This window comes from Aptenodytes patagonicus, chromosome 1 (genome assembly GCF_965638725.1).
Source record: "Aptenodytes patagonicus chromosome 1, bAptPat1.pri.cur, whole genome shotgun sequence".
NCBI classification, from domain to species: domain Eukaryota; kingdom Metazoa; phylum Chordata; class Aves; order Sphenisciformes; family Spheniscidae; genus Aptenodytes; species Aptenodytes patagonicus.
This window is the reverse complement of record NC_134949.1, coordinates 192,684,011-192,706,616: the sequence shown is the minus strand read 5'-3', so window position 1 is coordinate 192,706,616 and position 22,606 is coordinate 192,684,011. Positions and strand designations below refer to the sequence as shown.

The 22,606-nt window shown below is 43.2% G+C and overlaps 1 protein-coding gene across 2 annotated transcripts in view; it reads left to right on the top strand.

The window, feature by feature from the left end:
* Nucleotides 1–22,606, top strand: part of ELF1 (E74 like ETS transcription factor 1) — a 92,566-nt gene that overhangs the window by 13,924 nt on the left and 56,036 nt on the right. Inside the window, exon 1 of one of the 2 annotated variants that reach the window (XM_076363225.1) lies at nt 9,397–9,449. The exons of the other annotated variant lie outside the window; for it this stretch is intronic. The gene's annotated coding sequence lies outside the window, so the exon portion shown is untranslated. Of the gene's footprint in view, nt 1–9,396; nt 9,450–22,606 lie in introns of those variants that run through there. 2 annotated transcript variants of the gene reach the window in all.

Here is a 22,606-nt window from a genome sequence, read left to right as displayed (position 1 = left end):
AACCTTCTGATAAGTTATTTGGGATCTTATGGTGAAGCAGCAGCCTGCTGCATGCAATTAAGGATTAGCAATAAAGGAATGAAAGGATGCTTGTTTAGGGTAGGGGAGTAAGTTTTCTCACAGAACAGAGAGTAGCAGGGAGGAAGCTGCTCCTAGTTCCTGCAAAGCAGCAAGGGCTCATATTATAAAACCAACGGGCCTGAGGATGTGGGTAATCAATTAAAAAAAAAAAGTAATTTTCTTTACTCTTTCTCCTTCCTGAGTGAGATACCTCTTCAGAAAAGCTGTTTTAATTATTCTTATTCTGAATATTAAAATTAAATTAGTTTGGTGTTACTCTTCAGTAGTGGTGGAAGTAAAGGAAGATTTCTGTGACCACAGTCACAAATAGCATATTTTTGTCTGATGTGCAAAGCTGGAAAACATTTCTAATGTGTCTCGCTAAGAAGGGAGAGCATTAAAAGTAAAAGTTCAAGAAATAAAATTGGTTGCAGAGATGCAGTGGAACACTCTGAATTTAGGCTACTGTCCTAGAATGTGAGCACTCTACCCCCAAATTTAGGTCTCTGTCCCTTGATGGTAGAGGGAGTTGAAATCATTCCACTCTGGCTAGTGGGATGTTTTCCGGAGCACAGACATTTAAAGCTGATGGACCCTCAGTAAATCCAGGACAAAATGGGTTATAAGGTTAAATGTATATACTGAAATGCTAAATTGACAATATTGGACTAAAATAATAAACAAATGTACGCATAGTACTTTGGATGGAGCATTCAGAATACTAAGTCTTTATGACAGATTACTCGAGGAGAATATTGAGCTCCCTCTGTTAAGTAAATGACCTCTGTTAGTGGAAAGCAGGAGAAAAATCACATCTGTGAAACCACGCCTGCCATAATGTCCTCCCATTCTCTTAGCTTCTGGTTCCCGATTTTGTTTTCAGTGCTCCCTAAACCACAGAGTCGGGAAAGATGATTCCTGGGAGGCTTTTGGAAAACACATTGTAGTAGCAGCAATTCTCTCTGGAACTGAGCCTCTATGCGTGTGTGCAATGGTATCTTCTAGGATATGTCTGACTGCCGTACCTTGTTTTTATGGGCAAGTGACAATAGCAGAGGTGATGGTTTGGTTTCTTGAAGTGATCCACAGGATCGTAATCTTACAGGATTTGCTGGCAGGACTGCTCACCCGGCCAAAGATCAGCATCGAGATGCAAGGCTGCTGTTTGTGCAACTTGAAATGTACCCGAGAGATCAAAATGTTTGCCTTCCAGCGGCCAGTTCACCTTCCCTGCAGCCCCCAGCTCCCCGACACCCTTCCTTTGTGTGTCCTGCAGTCTTTATTTTTTTTCCCTCTTCTCCATGATTTATGTATTCACCAGTTGGTTAATGTAGCATGTATTTGCATAGGTAAGCCTGCTACTGAAAGTATTGATTGTTTCCTGAACAAGCACGTAATGGGGTTGTGTTTCTAGCTAACTGTTCTTTAATAGCCAGTTCTCTGTCTGAATGAGTTGTGATAGCAAATGGATTAATTCACATGAGCTTACTTTTTTGCACAACTTACTTTTTTCTCCTGCCTCTCCAAGGTAGCACTTTTATCTTTTTCCTTTAATTAGAGCAGCTAGAAGAGCAGTAATAAACACACTTTCCTTTCCTTTGTGTTCACATCCTGAGCAGTGCAGAAATACCCTGTAGCATTCTCATAAGCATCTAAAATATTTGTGGAACTCTAGCTCAACATTTTTCTAAAAATGATGTTTATCTGGATTTCCTTTAATTCCATAAATTTGGCCTGCATCCGTACAGGGAGTCAGCACAAGTGTGCGAGGTAGGCCATATGGCCTGCCTGGGGTGGCGGGATTGAAAGTACAACAAAAATTGGAAGAGAAGCAAACAGGTTTTTCATCTGACTGGAGCAGTGGAAAACCTTGCAGCAACCATCCCAACATGTGCATATGCTAGATGCTCTTTGTTACTGCCTAAAACACAAACGTGAATAAATAATTCCCTGGTACTTCTTCAAGATATCAACAACAATTTCCTGTAGCACGGCTGACTTTCTGGGACTGCGCAGTCTCCGCAACCTAACTCTCTAGCCTTTAGAAGAAAATTAATTAAAAAAAAAAAAGCAGCTGCAAAAGTACAGCTTTGGGTCCAGAACTGTCTAGCTAAGGGCGGTGCCTGGCTGTTCTCCCTTAGGAGAGGGTTTGATGGGGAACATTATGATCCCTCCCCCTATCCTCTGGCTCTGTATAAAGGCCAAACAATAATAGTAATACTAACATTGCCATGCTGTAACTTCTGTGCATATCTGTACGCTTGTCTCTGGCTATACCAAATACTTTGTCTGTGATTAATAGCATTCCTTGCATAGAAACTTCTACAAATCTCAGCTTCATTCTTGATTTGATTTTTATACTGATAAATATAGACATAAAAAAATCCAGTGTGAACACTGGGTATTTTTTTTTCTTCTTCCCAGTATGTGTTTATTATTCATGAATGTGTTGCAATGTCCAAAAATATAATGAGTGACTCACAGAATGAGAAGAGGAAAAATATAGTTATAGCTTTTTAATGAGGATTCCTCAGCGGACTACAGAGTGTCCCAGTTAAGAAACCACTGTTTGACTATGTAAAACCGACCCAGTCCTTACTTTTATGTTCCTTCTGTGTGTATTTGCAACATAGTTTAACTTGGTATATATTTCTATTCATTCATTTGCCCGATATTTTTTTTCTGTCTTATATCAGGGATGACAAAATTCTGACATTAAAAACAAAACAAAAACCACAGAACAACATGTTTACAAATAGTTCTGGATTTTTTTTTTTTTTTTTTTGTGTGTGTTAGAAAGGAAAAGAGCAAAGGCTAAGTTTACTGTTACTGGCGTATTAACATCTCTAATAATTTTAGATTGAGCTTGTATTCTTAAAAATTATCTTTGCAAGGACTCCAGAGCAAATATAACCATCCCGTTAAAGCAGCAGAGCTCTGAAGGAGTATAGTAGTGGGGGATCTGAAGCTCACCTTGTGGGATGATGTCCAGCGCTGATCTACTTCAAGAATGTACATTGACTTTCTTTCTGGAAAGATTGTTTCTTGTTCTTGGAAAATCTAACCTTTTCTTTCATATGTATGTTTTTCAATTTTAACAGTGTTTATCAATTTCACTTCATGCCTAATATCCCCTCACCTTTGTGCCTTTCTTGCACAACAGCTGAAAACCCATATTTGCTTATAAAGCTTTGTTTTGAGTGCAAATCCATAGAAATAGATAGGCGACCTAATACTTGTTTTTCAAACCAGCTGTACACCCAGTTGATTTCCTTTGGAAAGCTGTGAATCTAGCGTAATCTTACTGCAAGCAGGATTGTATAGCCTTGTATGATTCATTATATTTTTAAAGAATTTTCACGGCTGGCACACATACTGCGTGAGAATTTGGGATAAAAACATCATATTGCTATGCCCTTGCTGGTTCTCTTGGGATATCCAGGAATTATTACCATACAAAATTGAGGTAATTTTGGCTTTGTTTGTTGCAAATATGTTGTAGTGAGGTGTTCTGTACATAAAATAGCATGACTGTTACAGTGCATAGCTATACTTGGGCATTAATTAGAACTACACTATCTTCCGCCTTGTTTCAGAAACTGTTTCTGTCTTTTCAAGCAGTAAGCTCTTCTAGATTTAAAAAAAAAAAAAATCCAGATAGAGTTACTCATTTGTTGGTGTAAAATACATTCTTGGCCCATTTACTTCCCCGTCTTTCCATTAGTTGCCTTATTTGTTTTAGGGCCCGTGCTGAAACAGGGTCTAGAGATGGTATTTAAAGACATAAGGGATGTTGGCCTTTTTGGATGAGTTTAGTGATCCCGAATGGAGGACTGAGAAGCAGCAATTTGTAAGTGAGCTGGGTTTCAGGATGCAGGAGCCGTAACTGCCTATCCCAATGTGGTTAGTGATAACATTAGGTGAGGCACGATGATTTCTCCTGTCACCTGAGAAAACCAGGTGACGTTGCATGTATTTTACAAACATTTGCAGATCGTGGTTTAATTCTTTCAGTTTTGTGATTTTGGGGGAGGTCTAAAGCCTGCTGAGAGTAGTATCGGCTATAAATTTGTCCTGTCCTTATTTTGATTTCTTTGTGTGACTGCCTCAGAGCTGTGGGTTTAGAAGTGTGACTTCTGCCGCACCTACTGGCAGGTGTATTTATAGGATGTTAAATGACTTTCAGTGCACTTTCCAGAACAAACAGGCAAGTAGCATGCGGAGGGAGGGGTGGAACACAGCTAGCTCAGGTATGAGAGCCGTGGGTTAAGTGGCATCTTTGTCCCTTCTCTCTGCCTGCAGCACCGCCCAGGTAACATGCCTCGAGCTTTTTTTTTTCAGCTATTGTGCAATCATGTGAGTCTTAGAGTGAAAATTTACCTTAGTGCTGGGCCAGTCTAAGAAGTTCATTACCACTCTCCGAGGGAGGTCCTATGTCCTTTGCTGGCAGTGCTCATCACAGCCAGCCTTTCTGAGCTGATTCAAGGGCTGCCAACGCTCCCCACCCACCCGGGTCAGCTTTCTGCCACATTCATGTGTTTAATGGGATCAGTGGACAGTTTAACAGGTGGACCAGAACCGGTGCAAGGAGAGGATGGGGAGAGAAAAGTGTGGTCGGGGTTGGTAGAGAAGTGTCAGAGAGAAGCTGGAGCCTGCAGCTTCTGGCTGAGAGTGGATCAGAGATTATCCTGTGTCGGAGCTGTATTTACTACCTGGATTTTTGCAATTCTTTCCCTCCGAAGCCTGCTTGTCAGTAGAAAGGAGGATACAACCACATTTTAAACCATTCTCAGAAATACTGAGAAGCCTACTTCGCAGCAGAGGCAAACCCATAACAAAAGGAGGAAGGAAGGAACTTAAAAGAGGAAAAGTGACTATATAAGTAGATTTTCCTAGAGGCTTGTCATTTTTGGGATGTGACCTAGGAATACCTTAGAGGTGATCCAAGAAGAGTTTGTGCAAGGCTGTACAAGGTCAGGGGTTTGTAGCTGTGTGGGATGTTGCTGTGCTGCTGGCAAAGGCAGCCACCTTGCCAAATCTGCCTTCACTAGGAAACACTGGAGACAAACTTGGAAGTGTAAAATGGATGAGGTTAAAGCTGCCTGGTGCTCGGTTGTGAATCCATTTCATTTCAAACACCTCTCTCGCCCCTTCTGCTACCAAGGCATAATTTCTGGAGGCTTGGGAGTTTCCTGACCGCAGACTTGTGAAAGACACTCTTGTGTATTTTGAAAGAAGATGACATTTACTATCTGAAGGATTCCAGTTAAACACAGGACAGCTGGGACACCTTCCCTCCCAGCTTTTGAAAAGAACAGTGGCCTGTTCATACGCACTTTGTTTACTACCACCTTTCCTTTCCTACAATTCAACTAAAGTTCAGAAGACGAGCACAATGAAAAAGTAGACTGTTTTCTCTCAAATTCATTGTGCTCTACTTTCAACCTATACTCAGCGTCCACTAAAACATCACTGAACCATACCTTTAAATTCCAAATCAAGAACTGATAGCTGCATGAGCTGCGCTCCAGGTATCCGAAACCCTGGGTTCCACATTTCTCCTTTGAGATGCTTTTTTACTGAAATCTCTGAAAATGCAAGAGGTTTGTAGACGGCAAACAGTCGTCTTAAAAATATCGGGAGTATATGGTCTGAATTTGTGATTAAGTTGTTAAATAACACAGTGATGAGAACTTTTCCATACCTAATGTCCTGTAGCAGAGGCTTCCTTTGGGGATAGGACTAAGTTACCTTATAATCTCCTGATGCAATTTCTCCATGCGTAAATATTTAGGTCATTATGCATCCGGCAGTGTTAGAAACCCACAATAGTTTCAGTCTGTGTTTTATGTGGCACCTACCACAGCAGGAGGTGCCAGTCCACAGATCCAAAGTACCGGGACAGTAACACCGTGATAGATATATATTACATTAAAAAGTTGTAGCAGTGCTACTACTGTATCTTGGTGTTTTATATAAGGAGAAAGGAAGGTGCAGGAGTTTGGGTGCTAACTCAAGACTTGGGTGAAGGCTGGTTCAAGTGTTGTCCTTCCATACACATACAGTGTGGTCTTGGGCATGTCCATTGCTTCAGGTGTTCTTCCCTGCCATGCTTGTGAATGGGATTATTAGGATTTCCTTCTTACAGGGATGCCTGAGATCCAATACATTGCAAAGCTTGAGATACCAGGATCCTACAAAAACAAATAGGAAATGGAAGTTCCTTAAATAAGATTTTTATCCAGTCTTGAGCCAGAGTTTGAGGCCCCAAGCCTGTGCGAGTTGAGTGTGTGCCCAAGCTGAGAGCAGGGTGGTGGAATCTCCTCTTGCAATAGTGGAAGAGGAGTTACAGCATCTTGAGCTGCTTTAGGAATGGCACCGCGGGGTCCCACCTAAATGGGGCTTGCTAGGCTTCTCGTGTGGTGACCTTGTGTATAATACAGCAGGAAAATAAAAACCAAAGAGCTTTTAAATCTAAAGTCTGCTTCCTTTCCTTCATCAATATAGTATTTTCTCCTACCCAACCCCCATCCAAAAATGAAAGCTGAACACAGTCACAAACATCCCTTTCGGCCCGTTTTTATAAGACTAAAATGTATGTGTCTTTCAGGTGGGCAGCATACCTCCAGAGCGCATCTCTCTGGTCTGTCCTCGCGTGGCTTCAGAGCCTCATGCTGTCCCTTGTGCAGGCAGGTTGCCGTGGTCCCCTCCTGTGCCTCATGGGGAAGTATCCCATCCCACTCTCATAGGCCTGTAGCTTTCAAAGCCAGTTGAGAAGGAGGGACAGCGATTACCAAATCAGGGTGTGAAAAGAGAAGCGGCTTCCTCGGGGTCACACGTGAGGCCAGCAGAAGTGGGAGCAGCATCCAGGTCTCTGCCACCCCAGCCGGTGTGCGGCCCGCTGGGCTGTGCTGCTCCCCTCGGGGTGTAATTTGGCATGCGTTTCTCTGGGAGCTGGGGCCAATGGCAACGTGAAAATTGTATTATGCATTATTTATTTATTTGTGCAGCCTTAACTTTTCCACTGGTGGGTTCCACCCTCTGCCGCGCTGTGTGGCCGCACAAATATTTGCGCTGGGAAACTGGGGGGAGTAGCTCGGTGCAAGGAATATGCAGCCAGGATGGAGCGGAGGGCTGTTTAAATTGGCTTAAGCCGTGCTGTTGGTCAGTGTCTAGCTATGTCTTTTGGGCAAACGATGATCTAAGTTTCATAGAAATACTCATCCCAGCAATGGGCAAGGTCACTTCTTCTTTAAGGCGAAATTATAATTAGCAAGGAACCTGATACAGTTCCAGGGATGAACATCCACCTGCATTTTCTCGCTAAATATGTTTACATTTTACATATGCTTTTAAAAAAATACTGCTTCCAGATTTAGCTTAGAAACGGCGAAATGTTTGCATAACTTGTGCTCAGACATCACTAAGAAATGATTTTTCAATTTAGTTGATTGCTGGATAAGACTGTGTTGGTTTTTTCCCCTGTAAAACATAACTGTTAGACTTTCTTTAATAATGAAAATGGCACTCTCCCTGTGCCAATGTTACAGTTTCCTTGTAACCGCTGTGCACCTGGGTCAGATTTCTCCCCTCAATGCCCCATGATTTCCAAAGGGTTTTGCAGCACAAGAAACAAATACTTTTAGATATAAGACTGGATTAGAATTAAGTTGTTGGAGAGAGGGAAAATACATCTGTTGGGAGAGGTGGAAAATATATAGTGGCTAAAATAACATTGCAGTGTTTCTTCCACATGGTCTTTTTTTCAACCGAGAAATATAACTGAAGACATATTTTGATAAAGAGCTGTAGCGAAGCTACTTTAGTAGTGACTTAATTGATACCTTTAGTCAGTAGGTCATAAAAAATGTGCTGCTGCTTCTTTTCTGAAGATCTTCCGCTAAAGCAGGCTGCAAAATAACATGATAAAATACATCTAATAAAATTGTACCTGGATAACTGCTCTTTAAACAATAAACTGGGAGACAGTTTTGCCTTTGAGTGCCAGGCAGGTATCATAGGGACTGAATTATTTGGAATTAAAACCAAAATTTTCTTCTTGGTTATTAAACTACTCCAACCAGTAGTTGGAGATATTAATGTCCATAAAACAGTAAGTTTTGCTCAGCGAACCACTTGTGGGACTACTGTTTAATTATTACTGGGGGGGTTAATGACAGCTGCACTTAATCATATTTGGAATTATTTCAATGTGTTTGCTAGAAGTATCTTCAGGTTTTTACTCACGTCATCCCTGCTCATTGCAAGGTTGCCTCTGCTGCTTTCTTTCCTCTCTCCTGCCTCCCAGCTCCTTGCCCTGCAGTTAACACACTCCCGTTGTCTGCATGGGCTTGGGTCTTTGTGCCGTGCCTTCCCTTACGGCCAGCGGGCTGCTTTGGACTCTGCCCTTCTGGAAATTAGTGGAAAACGAATGCATGTGCCAGCCTGCAAACAGAGTGTGCGCTTACCCTTCCCACTAAAACAAGGCAGAAATAATTCTGTCCTTACCCTCCGCACCGTGTTTTTTAAGACTAAACTTCTGTTAGGCCTTTTGGTGCACCTGATGAGTTTGTAGAGCCCATCCGAAGCGCTTACGTTGCCCTCGTCTGTGCGCTGGGTGGCTTTCGGCATGTTGTTTGTTAGGCACAACAGTTGGGTTGAAGAACATAAGGAGCATACTGGAAAAATTTACTGGGGATCCTTGAGAGCCCTGGCTTGGAGTTAGATGCGTGTCAGCGCTTCGTTGAACACTGCACATTAACTAAATTTCCCTGAGCAATTTGGTCCCTCCTAAGTTTCGCTTTTTTCTGGGGTTAACCAGTTTAGTGTGAGATAGACGGCATGGGTAGAAAATACCAGATGTTCCGCAGAAACGTGTTTAATTATTTGTTACTCATGAAGAGGAGCTGGGTGGGATGTTACATAAGGTCTCCTAGGTTCGGGCGCGCAGATGCAGGCCGCCTCAGAGTCCAGAGCGATGGAGAGGGGAGCAGGGAGGGAGCCACCGCCATGAGCCCACCGCTGGTGTAAGCTGGGAGAGCGAGCCACGCTTGGACTGGTTGCTCACACGAGGGAAGGCGAAGCGGGGCGCGAAGCCGGCCAGCCTCTCTCCGGTCGCCGAGCTGCCCGTTCCCCCACGCACCCTGTCAGCACAGCCCGGGGAGCGGAGCGGGGCCGCCGCCACCTGCGGGCCGGGCCCGGCGGAGCGCTGGCCGCCGCCCGGGGCGTGTCGTGTCGAGCCGAGCCGCGCCGCGTCGAGCCGCCCGGCCCCGCGGTGACTCACCGGCTGGGGCCCGGGCACCACTTCCCCCCCCCCTCGACAGGAGCCATTTTAGCTGCACGAAGCTGCGGGGCGGCCGGGGCGGTGCCGCAGGCCCCGCGGCGAGGCGGTACGTGCTCCCCGGGGAGGGAAGGGCGGGCGGCCGGCCGGCCGGCCGGGCAGGGGGGACGAGGCTTCCCCGGGCTGCTGGCCTCCGGTTGCCTCGACGTGCTGCCCGCGCCTGGAGCAGCCTCTCCTCAGCCGTCTGGGGAGGATTGCGGGGGAAAAAGGGAACTTCTGGTAAAGTGCAGGACCAGGGCGCGCTTGGGAAAAACAAAAAATAAATTGAGCCGCGAGTAAAAGCGATGTTTCGGGGCAGCAGCACTGTGAGCTGCCTGTAGCTGAGCATGTCGCTCCAGGCAAAGGGCACTGCGGCCGCTGCTGTGCTGCTCTGAACAGCACACTTCATCAGTGTTACAGCTGATTTGTAATTTTGCTGCATTTTGTAATTTTGTCGCCTTTGACGCGTGTGGAGGTGTCAGGCAGGCTGCTGATCTGACCCCTTCAGCCGCCGCTCAGCTGACTGTACGATAAACGAATATTTATTCCGAATCTACATTTACCTGGACCTGGTTAGCATGTAGCAGAGCATGGTCCAAAGCGATTTGGGCAAAGTGTTAGTAATCAGTACTGTGGCTTTGGGCACCTTTGCTCTGCCACTGCCGTTCGCCCGGTGTGGTCCCGAGCGACTTTAAAATGGCAGGTTTGTCGTTTCAAAGATGGATCGCTCTCTACGCCCGTGACCTTAAATTGCGGTTCTGTTTCTCTCGAAACAAACGCATTCAGGGGCAGCCGCCGCGGTGTCATTTTAAAATAGAGGGAGTTGAATTGTTTTGTGCAGAAAAAATGGGCAGGTACTCACCTTTTCCTGAAAATGATTAAGAAATGATAGCAATGGGGATGGTGTACATGGCAGAGGGACAGACCAATTACAAAATGGGCTTAGTGGTAGTTGTAATGGGAGAAGAAAATCCTGGAGGTAATTGCGGTGTGTCAAATTGCTTTTTAAACTTTCAGTGCATGAAAACTAGCTTGATTCTCCTAATTACGTACTTCTGAACTCTAGCACAATATTTTGAAAAAGAATGAGTGTTTTCACCGTGTTCATAGTTGAACAGAAATGCAGGCTAATATCTTTAGAAGTTTTGTCTGAGTATATAACTTTGGACCCTATATTTCAGTCTTTCAGTTGAGAAATAAAGTTGAATATCTTCTTACTGAAAATGAAATGACAGGGAGCTCAAACTGTTGCGCACAGGGGAATACTCTCCCGTGTCATTTACTGTATGGAGCCTATATCTGAGAAGTATAATGGAGTCTTGCTTAATACTGTGATCGGTTTGCAGGGGAGGGAGAGAGGGAGGCAACCATTAAGTAAATGGTCATGTTTTGGGTGAGGCTGTCTCTTGTCTTCAGCCTTTCCAGTGTTCGCCTGTATCTTCCCTCTGCAACTTACGGTATGGTGTGTTTTTACCATCTTTTGATTTTATGTTTTGCCTTTTTTCTTTCTAAAAGGAACAGTTTTGCAAGGGCTTGGGAGATTTATTTGGTGCATTGTTTCGTGTTGAAAAATCCACAGAGGAAATGATAAAACTACAGAGGAACCACTTGGAAAAAAATTGTTTTGAGTTAGTGATAGAAGTTTTTTACTGAAAAATTCTTTAAGGTATTTGCATCTTCCTTTTTTTCATCATGAGTTTTATTTTCAGATCTTAGGGCTGAGGCAACAACTGTCTGCCGTGCTTGCAACTGGCAGAGCACGAGCCTCCCTTTCCTTACCTCTTTCCTCCTCTTCTTTCTGCTGTACCGAACCCTGTCGAGACATCCAGCCTTAAAAACTTGAGTTATCCTAAGTCGGCTCCCAAGCTGCAGCTGCTTATCTTGGCCAGAACACTTTTTGTGTGCTAAAGGGTAAGTAGCTGCTGCTGCTGCTTTCTCTCAAGCAGGGCTTCACAGAGGAGCAGTTCCTCTTTGAAGGCAAAGCTGCCATGTTCAGCCTCTCTTGCTGCTGCGCAAGGACTACGCCAGGGCTACAGAAGCATCTGGGGTGCAGTGGTGGAGCTAGGATAAAGCGATTGGAAAGTCCTCCAAGCCTTACAGATGACAGCTTGGACAGATCTTCTAGAAGGCAGAGAAGTGGATTAGAGGGGACAGAGAAATGGCATTAGTTTTTGTTGATTTTTATAGCTGAAGCCTGTGTTTGTCTCAAAAAAAAAAAAAAAAAAAAATCTTTGCTTCCCCCCCCCCCCACCCTAAGGCAGGGATCTTTCAGTTTGGATTAAGTTTGTGATTGTTGATAGATGAGCCATGGGAGTGGTATCATTAGATGCCAGTTAGCTTGAACATTATTTCCAGACCCATGCTTTTACAGAAGTGCCTGTTTTCTAATGTGCTCTTTCTTTTATCCGTTGAATATTAGAATTACCAAGTTTGTGATCTTGGCACTCAAATGAGAAGAAAAAAGAAGTAGACGTCCAGATTTGAAGAATGTTGTTGGCCTGGTATAGCCTGATGTTTCAGTATTGCTGCAAACTCATACTTCAGTGGTGTGCGTTACTCTTTGGACACTTCTGTGTATATAAAAAAAAAATACATGAGGTGTGTAAGTGTACCCTTTTCTGTCTTTCCAGCACAGTTGTATTCAAGGGAGGGGACTACACTAGGACTGCGTTCGGTGAGTGGATAGAAAAGACTTTGTAAGAAAAACGCAGGATTGCCCTCTGTATCAGAGGAGGAGCATTGATATCCAAACCAGCTTTCGTTTCTTGCAAGCATTAGCAAAAGTTTCTCAGCTTTCGCTGGCAGATTTTGTTGTTTTCACTGACAGTTTTGGTAACTCGCTGGAGTTCTATTGGGTGTGCGAGGAGTAGCAAGGACTTTCCCCCCTCCCGGAGTGATTCAGCACAGGAGTGGCAGGAGGTGGAGTTCATGTTTCCAGCCTTGGTTACAATCCGCTCTGTAAGCACTGAAACTTTGCTACCATACGCCAGTGGTTTACTGTGCTTATCCTTTTAATGCCACTGATGTGCTTTAGAGATTATTTGCTTCCTTAAATCTTACTTAAATATTGCTTTCTTAAATCTTACTTAAATGTTCCTTCACAGATAAAGTAGTTGACAGAGACTATACATACTGAAATTTTAAGTCTTTTACTTATCAAAAGTCTGCAGCAGCCATGTGAAAGGCTCTAGAGGTTCTCACTCTCCTGACCTGACGGGGCTAAGCTGTGTAGAGCTAAAAACGATTTATTCTTCAATATGGGCCTGTCCTGCGGCAAAGCTTCCCACTGTGTCAGCCTTTGTGCTAAAAGGATCCCATTAGATAGGGACTAAAGTTTATGCATTCTTACCTTGATGTGCTTTAGGCCTTAACTACCTACCAGCTATCTTCAGTGATGAATCGGATGGCTAGAGCTCAGGTCATTTATTTGTCCTTAAAGAGATCAGTCATCTTGGGTCACGGGTGACTTTGTACTAGGTTCAGGTTTGAATGTGAAAATGATAGCTGTTTTGTTAGCCCAGAAAGAACCTCCAATTCTTAAACTTGCATATAAAAATTATTTCTTTCTGTATTGGGGGGGAAAAATATTATGGTTAAGATGATTTGCTAGGAATAGGAATACTAAATACATAGGTTGGAAACTGTGGGAAAGGGTTGTCTTTACATGGATTGAATGTCACTGTCTGCTTCTATAATTAGACATTTTAGTCTATTTCTAGAACACCCTATATTTAACTCATCGTCAACATTTCTGTGTGAATATACCAAATAGATTTTTTATTTTGAGGGGAATGTTTTGTGCTTCTTGAATGGTTACCGTTAGTGTACTATCAGTCTCATCACTTCATTTGTGAGCTCCTTCCGCCTTTGCCTCACTTACCTTCTTGCATGGTAGTGGTTTGACTTCTTAAGCGGGCCCAGTATAAATGTCATCCCACACAAGACTGGGCTTCAGAATTGGAAGAAAGGGGTGAGCTTGGTTGATTCAAATTGTTGTCTGCTGTTGAGAGAAAAAAACATGTTAGTATATATTGTGGCTGCATATACTGTTTTGTCATGCTGTATGTTCCTCTAGAGTTACTTGTGTTTTTCATGGGATCTTTTGACGGAGTTAATAAAGCTGACAGGTTAGGAGAAAGCTACCTTGCTTTTATGAGCTTTGTATCAAGTCACTTCTGCTGTTCTCTGGTTCCTGGCTATCTCGGTGTTTATTCAGTTCTATATTGCAGCTAGGGAAAGAAGCAGCAAAATGTGATTGTGAAACTACGGTTACAACTTGTGATACGCAGGGCTGACCGCTGTCAGAAAATTAATGTTTAACTTGCTCTTCCAACCAGACTCAATTTCAAATTAAAAGCAAGTTGACAAGGATACTGTTAGTTTTCTCCTCTTTGCACGTGCTACCTGTGCTGCACTAGATAATTTTGGAGCTAACAAGAATAGTTTCCCAAGGACGTGATGGCATGGTTTGTTTTTAGTGGAGGCTGTCTTTCCGACTAGAAGATGACCCTCTTAGGAAGAGCTTTCATGAAAACTGTATCTTCAAGGCACCAGGGCTTGCACCTTGTCTGCTGAAGGCAGAATTTTGCCTGACATTGGCCTCAGAGGTGGTGGTTACGTTATCCACTCCCATCCTCTTGTTATGTTTGCTGTTTTGTGCTGTTATTTTCCCCACCTCTCCAGAGCCTCTGTACACTATTTACTCTCTGTAGCTATTCAACCTTTGTCACGGTACCTGTAAATTAAGCATGCGAACGAGGGTATTAGCTATCAAGAAAATAATTACAGAAAAGAAGCTTACATGCCGTGGAGTGCAAAGGGTGGCAAACCTGCACAAATTGCAAGAATTTACTTCCCTGTCTCGCGGTGCCTCTGAACCAGCTTGTCGAGAGCTCTGTGAGCCCAGCAAGGGGCTCCAGGTGCCCTTGGTGGTGTGCTACTGAGAGGCTGCCATCCTGTTTTTTTCAAAAAAACAACCAACTTTTGTTTATTTCAAAAAGAGAAAAGAAGGAACTGTAGAGAGGAAGTGTCTGTTCGGGGACTTTTTTTCTTTACAAAGGTGGTTTAGACATATGAATGAAAATGAAACTTTCTGTGTTGAGAAACAGTCTCAAGTTTGACTGCTAGGGATGGCTTGTGGCATTTTTAAACATACTGGCTCTTTTCTATTAAAAACCAGTATATTTCTTTTAGTATCAGCTAAAAGCAACAATGAAGTAAGTTGCTTTTGAAGCAACTAAGTGAAATACAATTTTAATTTGTCTGATGGGGCCATAATATAGAAAGCTGTTAATTTAGACCATTTAAAAATGGGCTGTGGAGGGATTTCCTGAGAAGAAAACGAAGAAGAAAGTTACTGTTGGTAGAATATTTTCCTAAATGTGCACTTCTGAAAGACGTATGTCTGATTATGAATGCTTGATGTAGTACAACGTTCTACCATTTGTTTTTATAAAAAGCTAATTATCTTTTAATATGGTCCTTCAAATGAGCAGTGTTAAATGTTGTTTCAGTGGTAATGGACTAGAAATAATTCTCAACAGTAAGAAATGTCAGAAAATTTTTGCCAAACTACAAGATAAGGGCTCGGTCCTACAAATGTTTTGCTTAAAAATAATAGGGATATTTGCAGAAAAGGTTTAATACTTTTGAAGCCACGTTGTTAGAAAGGGTACATTTTGTGTCTAGATTCTAATATTCGTAATGTTTAAAGCTTCTCTTATGGTTGCCCTGCGTTCAGGTGGACTTAGGAAGCATTTTGTTAATTTGTACTGCCAGGCTTTGTAAACAAAAGAGCTGTGATGACATTTTATTGATATACTGTGATTTAAAATGTGTGCATTTGAGGAGAGAGACGGTAGCAGTTATTAGTTGCAAATAGCTAGCTGGGTAAAATAGCTGCTGCCCTGAGAGAAGAGACCCAGAACCACTGATCCATACATGCTGCACGGATGCAGCATGTCTGGGGGGAAAGAAAAAAAAAATCAATGGGAAGTTTTGTGGGTTCATTTTTGCTGCCTTACATGAGGATCTCTAGGTGGGGTGAAATCAGGAAAAAAGAAGACTGCGTGGAGAAAGCAGCTTGCTTTCTGACAGAGGCTGCCTTGGAAGAACCTGTTATGCTGTCTGTCGTGAACAAGCCTGGTATTTACTAACTGGATGGGAGAATGATGCTAGTGCCTCGATGCTGTCTCCGGTATCTCCACACACTGTGTGCTTATACAGCTTACATGCACACTGAAGGTGCTTCAGCCTCACCCCAGCTGCTCATTTTCACTCATAAGTGAAGGTTGCATGTGTAACTGTCCCGGTTGCTTGGTGGCACATCCTGTTAAACCCATGCGGCAATGGTTTACGTGGATATGCCCTGGAGCACAGAAGGGAGGTTTGGACTGAGCAAGTTTTACTCTGGTAATGAACTGTCCTGGAGGTGATGGGTTGTAAATCCTTAAACGGCTCATTTAGCACGTGCCCAGGCCCTTAGCTTGCCCTTAGGTTCTTGACTCAACAGTAAGCTGCACTAGTTGAGCTAAAGTTGCAATTTAAACTCTAGACATACGTTTTTGTGAGCATACGAACTTGCACCAGTCTAATTTAATTTAAAATGTACCCTTAGTGAAACAGTTAGAGGTGGGCATGATTGTTCCTAGATGTTTCCATGGCGGGAGTACTCATCCAGCGGCCTCAGTGCTGCTTGAGGGGTGCCACCCTCATTTTTCCTAACTGACAGCATAGTTTTTTCCTAGTGTTCTATTGCCCTCCCCTCCCACCCGCCATCCAAACTGTTTGTGTGAGCAACGCCTTGTCTGGTTCTGCTAAGGTGAGCCACGTTGGCAGTTCAGGTGTCCACACCATGGGAAGTTGCTGGGCTGGCTGACTGAACCAGGTTAGGGATTGATTTTGGAGTGGTGGAGCTGGGGAGCTTGTAAGAGCTGGGGTTGAGAAATAAGGGGGAGGATGAAGTAGCACAGTTGTCCTTGGAAGAAGACCATTGTCCACGGCCAAAGCTTCGACGAAGTGGTAATTAGGACAGTTAACTCTCTTCTACAGGTCACATCTAAACTCTCTTGAAAACTTGTTTTCCAAATGAGTTGTCTGAACACCACAGCTAGATACTTCTGATTGAGGGGAAGAGTGTGTTAACTAATAAATTAGATTTTGCCCAAAATTATGTAGAGGCTTAAGTCTTTTTAATATAAAACAGGAGGAAAAGGTGTTTGCTTGTTGGTTGGGGAACGTGCAAATAAAAGCTTTTGGTGGAGGGAGAAGCTTGGGCTTTTTTGTTCTTTTTCCTTCTGGCAGAAGAGAGGGAAGGAAACGTAGGGATGAGAACTGCACCGCTGCGTCTTTTTGAAAGAATGTTAACTTCTTGCTTTGTTTAAAAATATTCTAGTTATTCCTGTCTGCTAAATCAGGTTATTGAAATGAAATGATGACCTTTGCTCTGAGCCTGAAACAATACAGGAGGAAAGCAGGTGTTTGGGAAGATTAAACCTCTTACCTCAGCTAGAAAATGTTCAGATAGAGCTGAAGCTCTAAGGATGCCATATTCTTGCTGAGGCTAAAAATGTAAGAATGAGGAAGAATTTTATAAGTTGATTATGGTCAGTTGCCAAGAGCAATGCTGTGATAAATTATTAACTCATTGCACTGTACTGCCTCGTAGTGCAAACAGAATAGCTGGTTATTGTCAACTTGGTAAGTCAACACTAAAAAATTCCTTGGTTATCTGGAAAATGTCTTCTTTGGGGTGTTTATTAAAGGGACACTGTAGGATTAAAAATCATGTTCCCCTCTATTGAAGCTGGTTAAAACAAACAGAAATCCGTGAAGGCAGTTTCTTTCTTGCTGTCCAGCGAGCCTGGTCACAGTGGGTGTCGATCAGCTCGGTTTTGCTTTTGCTCCTCTCTCTATATGGCGCTTCGGTGAGGTGTGATCCCTCCTACCTCCCCAGAAAACACACCGGTAGCAAGGCAGTTAGGCTTCTAGTTGCAGAGACATGAGACAAGTTGACTCATAGCTGTTCTGCAGGAAAAGCAGTCCTGGGGAGACCACTCCTCCCCTGTTAGCTGTAACCGAGTCGGAGGAAGAAATGCAGGGGGCAGGCTGTTCAGAGTGTGCGGGTGCCTTGCTGATGCCACGCAGCAGCAGCTTCGAGGAATAAATTTTCAATTTTGTAAGAATTGAGACATCCTGATTTTTGTTTTGCTTTTATAAATATAAATACCACAACATTTACCTTTCCATTTTTGCTTAAAATATACAGAGCTTGAAAACTTAGACGATCTTAAGGTGCCTCAAAATAATTTATAAAAGAACACTCCCACCCTTATTCTAGCCCTATGCTTGTGTTACATTAATTCTTTGGCTAATTTAATAGTGTATAATCAATATAATAGAGATGATTATGCTTGTAAATAAAACTTCTTTGGTGTTATGCTTAGAGCTAGTACAACAGTAATACACCATGAAAATAAATACATATGAGAACTTTGAAATGTTTGCTGTAATAAAATCTGTAGTTCATTAGCAGGACACAGATGAACTTTCAGGGTTTAAAAGAATATCCAGCTTGAGAGTAAACCATTTCTGCATCAGTGTCAGCATCTGCCACCCTGGTTTTCTTAGGAAAACATTGAATCCTGCCAGTACATGTTGCAAGATATGACCAACGTGACTTACAAACTAAGAAGCAAATCTACAGAATGCTGTTGGCCACATAGCATTGTTGGAATCTGAGATGGAAAACACTTTTTTTTTCAGTTGTAAGTCCTTTTGCCAATCCAGCAAAATTTAGTAACGTTCAGATCATGCTGCAAGGCTTTTTTGTCCAGAAAGGCTTTTGAGCAACCATTACTTTGTATCTTTTTTTAATTTGTTGGCTGCTTGGGGTTACTTGAGTATTTGTCAAGGGTGGGACTTGTGTCTTAAGTGGACGTCAGAAATGCTGCAGAGGCAAGCTTCTGCTACAAGTTCTTCCACTGGCTTTCTGTTAGTGTCTGATGGGTCCTGGTTTAGGGCTTTCGTTCAGACTTTCAAGGCATGAAGGGGACAAGTGCCCAGTGACATGGAGGGGCATAGTTTGTCTGTTGAAGCACTGGACAGCTGCGGTTCTCTGGGATAACCCAGATGGTCACAAAGCTCAGATGGGAGCATGTGAAAGCATGCTTTGTTGGAGGAACCTAGTTACAGAATTGGTTTCTGGTTAGAAATGAGGAGAATTTGGAGCCTGGTCATTTTCAGGAAATTGCAGACCACTGACTTTGATATGGCTGTTCTATTAACAGTGCCAGTCACCATGTGAAGGCATTTTTATTCCCAGCTGTTCTGGGATGGGGATGGAGAGCACCTTAGGATGGAGAGCCTCAGTTCCGTAAGGGGTAAAATGTGCCAGAAACTCTATGAAATCCAGTGAAGACTTTTTTACTGCTTTTAAGTTTACGCAGAAAATGCTCCTAGACTGTAGCAGTAGATGATAGTGTTAAATCTACTCGATACCTACCGGTTGATATATTTCCCAAGTTAATTACACGAGTGACGTGGCTTCTGTTGCTTTAGTTGGCAACCCTGCAGATATAGCTCAAAACTGGTTTTCCTCAGTTTTATACCACCAGTTAGCCGTTGGTGGAGGAAGGATACGAGGCCATCTTAATAATTTTTCATCCTACCTGGAAGTACAGTTTTTAGGCTGGCTAAGGAGAAGATGTTTTCTGACAGGTGGCATTATGGGGTAATCGATGAGACTGAGCAGAAGACTACTTAGAGAGGGGCTGAGTATAGCATATTGCTTCTTAGATAGATACCGTAGAAATTACAGCTATGCTGGAGTTTCTGCTTTTCACTGAAGTTTTGCTTTGTCTAGCAGTTGATTCTTTGCTTGATTAAGCCATATTAATTCTTGTGCTTATCCTGTTGGTACTAAATGCTTCTTCAGCGTTTCAATTTTGTGGTAGACTTAACAGGTGTTACTCTAGGTATTAGTGTTAGAAAACTGTAGGTCATCTAACCTGTCCCATTTTCTAGGACAGGGTGGTCCTGTTAGGTAGACGTGCTGGTGCCATATTGTCAGTGTGGTTTCTGCCAGTGGTTGTGGTTCATTTCTGAAGATTTCTGCTTGTTTGCTTCTTCATCTGTTAAGTCAAGTAACTTGGTTTCTTGGTGGTGTGCAAGCCCGTTTGAGGAAAGCCAGACTCTAAAACCTCCAGAGCTGACTTGTGTGCTGTCCTGGGTCATGTTGGACGAGAACATGCCACCAGCGTTTTATACCCCGCTTTGGTGGCCTTCTGGGGCCACATTTCAATGCACTTGACCTGATTACTTTTTATCCATCCAGCTGGTTGGCTTTCTGTGCGTGGGCCTAACTTATTTAAATTTTTTCTTTTTTTTTAGAAGGTGTCACGGAGTTTCTCCCCCTCGTAGGAGGCCACGGCCCATGCAGGAGGACAGGTGCGCTCAGTGACAGGCGCGTGGGGGGGAGTCATGGCTGTGCAGGCAGGAAACACTCGTCACTGGGTCCTGGTATCTTCGGCTGTGTTTCCTGTCGGTTAAACCACGAGTAGGGGAGCAGATGCACCCAGAGATGATGACTCCGCTGTCTGCCCCAGGCAGCCATTGTGTAACAAACTCTCTTCTCAAGAACGTACTCGTGCCTGTATGCTTTTGACTTTGTTATCCGTCGGAGACCCTTCTTTAGATACCTGAGAGTAAAGGTCAGAATTTAATTAGTTCAACAGAAAGCAGTTCTTGAACTCTTGAAGCATGAACTGTAAAAGAGTAACCATGGGAGTTATCCTACCGCAGTGAGAGCTGAGGTCCAGTGTTACTTTTTCTACTGCTACCAGTGTAGGAGTTTTTAAATGCATATGAGAAACGGACAGATTCGGCGTGAAGTCATGCAATTTCATGAATATCTTTCTGGGCAGATAATTGCCACGTTACTTGACCCGGTGAGTTTTTATTGTAAGATCTTGTGATCTTTGGAGTGAATTTTTTTTTTTTAAATTATTACTAATTTTTTGCATTTTAATCCACTTGTGGATCTGTGTGTTTCTGAGGCAACTCTGGCTTTCAGTTAAACAACTTGTAACAAGTGCACAGAAAAAAGCACATAAAACCTTCTATTCTAAAAGATGTAATGTTTTTTAACTGGGTCTTATGATTTCTGAAGATATGCATGTTATTACAACATAGTTAATTTACTGAAGCTAGAACTCTAATAATACCTTCCCCAGCATCAGATTTTAGAGAACTGAGTACTCTGCACATCAAAATTATGTTAGAACCGAAACTGTGTGGATTCATTTCAGCCTTTTTGCTTGATTTGATGCTCTTTTCTTTCTCATGTGACAGCATAACTACCAGAATATTTTTTTTTTCCCTTAGACTGTTTATTCATTGACTAGCTAGCATTGAGTAGAGATGTCTTTGCTGTGTCATAAAATGTTTCTGTACTACATGTTCTTTAAAATAGAGGTGCTCAGCCTGAGGGGCACATCGTCTGGATGGGGAGGAGTAGAAAGGTTGTAGGGGCAGTGAGATTGGATGGGTAAGGGGTTTTAGGTTTTTTTGTTTGTTTGTTTGTTGTTTGTTTTTTTTCTCCTGACTTCCCTTGGCTTATGAAACACACTGTGCATCGCACCCTGCGCGAGAGGTGGGGAGGAGATGGTTCTGCGCTTGGCAGAAGAGCTGCTTTTGCAGAGGCAGGCACCGCTCATAGCTCTCAGCGGTGCCTTGACCCCGAGGGAGCAGCTCCTGGTCCCCCCGCATTTCTGCAGGGCCAGGAGCTGGCACCACAAGGGCAAAACTCTGCATTTTGCCTCTGTGAAAGGCACCAGCTCTCGCATTTCTAACATAGCTGCACTGGAAGCTTTTCACAGCGACAGGATGCTTCTGCTGACCTTTCTGCCTTTCAGTTTTGAGCACCGTTTTTCTTAGTACTGTCTTGTTTGAGAGAGGAAAGGTGCAAATGGGGCACAACCCTCTGGGGGGAACACACAGTAAAACCTCCACACAACTCTGCCTGAAGTCTGTCGCATCTTGAAAAAAAGGCATAGTATTGTTTTTTTTCCCCCACCCACCCACAATTCTGGTATTAATTTATTGTATCTGTGATCACAGCAAACCACTAAGACTTCATGGAAGTAGGTAAAATGTTAGGCAACAGAAAACAAGAAAAAGAAAGGAGGCTGGAGGATAAATGAAGGGATGGATCAGAAACTAGGTAAAGCAACCTCTCCCTGCATTACCTTGTTTATGGTACTAGTTAATCTTCCACTTTAACCTCAGCTTTCCCTTGTTTTTTGGTTTTTAGGTGTTTTTTTTTTCTTTTTTCTCCTGACTGTGTACAAGTTGAATGTCGTGCTGGGAGAGGAAAGGGTAGGGTAGAAGTGGTAGATAGAACGTTTTTTATCTCTGGTTTCTATGATAATTTGCAAGTTTTCGTAACAGAGCTGATGTCTGCTGAGGAGCTTCTTGCATGATGAGGCTGTTGTGCTGCGAGAAAGGCTGGAGTGCTTGCTTCAGCCACACCGTACACTTGTTTTCTGAGACCTAAATGAAAATGGTCAGAGGGCTGGAACACCTCTCCTGTGAAGAAAGGCTGAGAGAGTTGGGGTTGTTCAGCCTGGAGAAGAGGAGGCTCCGGGGAGACCTTATTGTAGCCTTTCTATTTATAAAGGGAGAGAGACGTTTTACCGGGGCCTGTAGTGACAGGACAAGGGGCAATGGTTTTAAACTGAAAGAGGGTAGATTTAGATTGGATGTAAGGAGGCCGTTTTTTACGATGAGGGTGGTGATACATTGGCACAGGTTGCCCAGAGAAGTTGTGGATGCCCCATCATTGGAAGTGTTCAAGGTCAGGTTGGACGGGGCTCTGAGCAACCTGATCTAGTGGAAGGTGTCCCTGCCCATGGCAGGGGGTTTGGACTGGATGATCTTTAAAGGTCCCTTCCAACCCAAACTATTCTGTGATTCTATGAATTGAGGCCTGGATAAACTCCTGATAATTTAGGCAAGTCAGATAAGTGACTCAAGGAAGGGCCTTTCATCTCCAGGAGATGCAGCCCACCTTTCCTCCCACTGATTATAGGGAAAACTTAGAGCAACCAAAGTCCTTTCTTATGGAGGTGTTTGAGGTTCTTAGAATTAATCTGAATTTAGAGGACTTGATTGTCAGGAAAAATCCTACTTTTGTAGGTCAAAGGGGGAAAAGCTGTCATAGGAGGAAAT